The sequence below is a fragment of the Lactuca serriola genome, chromosome 4 (assembly GCF_051521515.1).
Source record: "Lactuca serriola cultivar US96UC23 chromosome 4, Lser_US96UC23_V15, whole genome shotgun sequence".
Lineage (NCBI taxonomy): Eukaryota > Viridiplantae > Streptophyta > Magnoliopsida > Asterales > Asteraceae > Lactuca > Lactuca serriola.
Window position 1 is genome coordinate 2,132,912 of NC_136411.1, and position 4,564 is coordinate 2,137,475.

Sequence of the window (4,564 nt, forward strand, 5' to 3'; positions counted from 1 at the left end):
CCTGTCACCAAGATTGGAGTGTATTCTTTAGTGCTTAGTAATGGATTAGGTCTAGATTTAAATAATTGTTGCTACTCGCCTGATATGGCAAGAAACATCATTTCATTTCATGGTTTGTTTAGACAAGGATTTAGATATTCGTTTAATAATATGAATGGTTCTATTTATGCTTATCTAAATGGTGTTTTATACTTTGAAGCAATGCCTTGTAATGGAATTTATGAGACTGTTATGGTTGTAGATAACCTAGGAAATGATGTGTTGTGTATAGATTCTTCCAATAGTATGGACAAGGCATCTTTGTGGCATTGTCGTCTTGGACATGTCAACAAGAAGCGCATAGCCAACTCCAAAAGGATGGAGTGTTGGAGTCATTCGACCTTAGGGAAGATGACACGTGCGAATCTTGTTTACTTGGAAAGATGACCAAGTCACCCTTCACTGGCACTTGTGAGAGGGGTGAGGGTTTATTGGATCTCATACATACCGATGTATGTGGGCCCTTTAGATCCACCACAAAGGATGGAAACCGCTTCTACGTGACTTTCACCGATGATTATAGTAGATATGGGTATATTTACTTAATCAAACACAAGTCTGAAACGTTTGAAAAGTTCAAAGAGTTCAAGAATGAAGTGGAGAATCAATTGGGCAGGAAAATCAAGATGCTTCGATCCGATCGAGGAGGAGAGTACCTAAGTTTTGAATTCCACGACTATCTCAAGGAATGTGGAATAGTTTCACAATTGACGCCACCTAGGACACCGTAGTTAAACGGTGTAGCAGAAAGGTGAAATCGAACCTTGTTGGACATGGTTCATTCTATGATGAGTCGTTCTTCACTACCTATCTCATTTTGGGGGTATGCCTTAGAGACTGCTGCTCATATCCTTAACCGAGTCCCTACAAAGAAGGTTGCCAAAACACCTCACGAGATGTGGACAGGGAAAGCTCCCTCGTTGGCACATATCAAATTTTGGGGTTGTGAAGTTTTTGTAAGACGAGAAACTCATGACAAGCTCGAACCTTGAAGTGAGCGATGTATTTTCATCGGCTACCCGCAGAAATCCTTTGGATATCTCTTCTATAGACCGAGTGACAATGTGGTCTTCGTTGCGAGGAGAGGGGTTTTCCGAGAGCGAGAACTCATAAACCAAGGAGACAGTGGGAGGCAAATCGATCTTGAAGAGATTCATGAGTCGAGCGATGAAGGAACCTCTACCGCAGGCGCTCAACCCGAGGAGGAAACTCCGATTGAACCAATTGACGAATCATTGCCTCTTAGACATTCCGAAAGAATTAGAGTTCAACCCCAGTTGTATGGTTTTCATATTACTACCGAAGGGTACACGTATATTAGTGATAGTACACTAATAAATCTAGATGAACCTAATTCCTATAAGGAAGCCATGGCAGGCCCGGAGTCTGCAAAATGGAAAGAGGAAATGGACAGCGAGATTCAGTCCATGTATGACAACCAAGTTTGGAATTTGGTTGACAATGTGCCCGGATGTAAGACGGTTGGGTGCAAATGGATATTCAAGAAGAAGACCGACATGGATGGGAATGTGCACACGTACAAGGCACGATTGGTTGCGAAGGGCTTTACTCAAACTCCCGGAGTTGACTATGTTGAGACCTTCTCACCAGTTGCGAAGATAAAGTCTATTAGAATGATGCTAGCTATTGCCGCATTTCATGATTATGAGCTATGGCAAATGGATGTCAAGACTGCTTTCCTTAATGGGAAGTTGGCTGAGGATGTTTACATGGCTCAGCCAGAGGGTTTTGTCGATCCGAAGCATCCGAATAGAGTGTGCAAGCTTGAGAAGTCCATTTATGGACTTAAGCAGGCATCTCGCAGATGGAATCTTTGCTTTGATGAGAAGGTCAAAGAGTTTGGATTTGTACGAAACGAAGATGAATCATGTGTATATGTCAAAGCCAGTGGGAGTATAGTTAGCTTTCTCATTTTGTATTTCGATGACATACTGCTCATAGGAAACGACGTCCCGACTCTACAGGAGGTAAAGTCCTGGCTCGGGAAGTGCTTCGCTATGAAGGACCTCGGAGAGGCTTCCTATATTTTGGGAATAAGGATAGTGAGAGAATGAAGTAAGAGACTAATAGGACTTAGTCAGAATACTTACTTAGATAAGGTACTAAAACATTTTAGTATGGAAAACTCGAAGAAGGGAGAACTACCGTTACAAAGTAATACCAAGTTGAGTAAGACTCAAAGTCCGAGTACCAAAGTCGAGATAGCTGAGATGAGCCGAGTACCTTACGCTTCCGCATTTGGCTCGATCATGTATGCTATGACTTGTACTCGACCTGATGTGGCCTTCGCTTTGAGCATGGTCAGTAGATATCAAGGGAATCCTGGTAGAGCGCATTGGATTGCGGTCAAGAACATTCTTAAATACCTTCGGAGGAACAAGGAATGGTTTCTAGTCCTCGGAGGGAGTGATGACTTAAAGGTGCGAGGGTACAGTGACGCCAATTTTCAGACCAACAGGGACAACTACCGTTCGCAGTCGGGATGGGTCTTTACCCTTAATGGAGGAGCGGTAACTTGGAAAAGTTCCAAACATGAAACTGTCGTTGATTCAACGTGCGAATCATAGTACATTACAGTGAGCGAAGCGTCAAAGGAGGCAATATGGTTGAAGAACTTCATTGGCGACCTTGGAGTTGTGCCTGTCATAAAGGAGCCCATGGAAATTTTCTGTGATAATGAAGGAGCGGTTGCCTTGACCAAGGAACCGAGGGATCATGGTAGATCTCGGCATATCGACAGAAAATATCACTTTATTAGGCATCGAGTAGAAGAAGGAGACCTCGTGGTTAAGAGGATATCATTAGAAGATAACCCAGCAGATTCGCTTACGAAGGGACTGATCAGGGTTAAGCACTTGCAGCATGCTAGGAGTATTGGGCTGAAGGATGATATTAGTTTAGATTAGATAGTATTAGAAACGTGTAATAGATAAAAGTAATTGACATTTGATGATTAAATAAAGGAGTATTATTTATAAGTATTGTTACTGTCTTATGTTAATTGTTTAGCTACTGTTTCACTTTGCATGTTTTGACTTCCAGAATAATTAAGTTTATTAAGAATAATCGAATTATTCAAACAGTCCACAATCGTTCATATGTTGGAAGTAGGTATGAATGAAGATTGTCATGAATTGGTGTGTAGATTGTCTAAATGGTATTAGACATAGCAAAGGGTTGCTACAACGTTCATGAGTGCTTATGAACAAGTTTTGAGCATTGGAATAAACCCGCGCTTGCTGGAATCATTTTGGAGTGATCGCAAGATGATAATATCATATGGTCTTAAAACCTAGATATATGGTTTATTATTTACTAATTGGTTGTACATTGATAATGCGAAACCGCATCAGTAAATTGATGTCATAAAACGCATTGTTGTGTGTAGTTGGTTAGTCGATAAGTAAATGCATATAAGTCGAAGTTTATCTGTTACTTTTATTCTAAGAGGGTAAAAGCGATATCACGGCCACTCGATGATTTGATTTGACTTATGTGTCGGGCCCAGTCAGGACTGAATTGATGTGTTCAATTAAGTTCTATGACAAATAAATCTAAGATCGAGAAAATAGTTGCTAGACAATGAGTATGACAATGTCTCATGAAATCATCTGCACGATATCAAAACAGAGGGTTGTATGATCCCTTATCTAAAGGACAAGTTACTGATAAGATCAGAGTTGACAGCGTCTTTGAGAGCTACGATTGCTAATCAGATTGTGTTTGCGTTTATAGTTACTAGACTTATCCAAGTGGGGGACTGTTGGATTAGTGTCTAAGGCTGTAACTATATTTGGTAAGTACTTGACTCGATTGTGCATGGTCCTTTTGGGTTGCCTTCACCATAGTAACTTGATAGGGTGATTTAGAGAGAAGAGATATTATTTATATATTATAAGAATAATATATTAAAAGAATAATTATATTATTTGATTAATATAAGTCATAAATTAATAAGGAATTAATTTAGTGACATAAACCATCTTTGTGTTTGCTTGCCAATAGGTCTTGAGTGACCTTGAACTTTTCAAGTCTTTGAACATGTGGGTTAGGGAAAATTATTGGAGGGGGTGGAGCAAGTGAAGTTCCACTGCAACACGAAGAAGGGATTAATCTTTCACCTCAATTGTCTTGCGGAATATCATCTTTACAAAGAAGGGATTAATCTATAGGGGAGAAATTTCAAGTTTAGTTGATTTAAGTTCTTAATATAACACCCAAATGAAATATTAAGGCTAGGACCCAACACAATATTTCACAATTCGGAAGAGGGATTCCGTAATCCAATTGCAAAATATTTGAAGGTAGGTAAATGATGATTTACCAATTTTCACCATGAAAAACGAAAATGAACTTTAGGTTTTAAATGAATTGAAATTCCTAGTGTTGGATTAGTGTCTAAGGTTGTAACTATATTTGGTAAGTACTTGACCCGATTGTGCATGGTCCTTTTGGGTTGCCTTCACCATAGCAACTTGATAGGGTGATTTAGAGAGAAGAGATA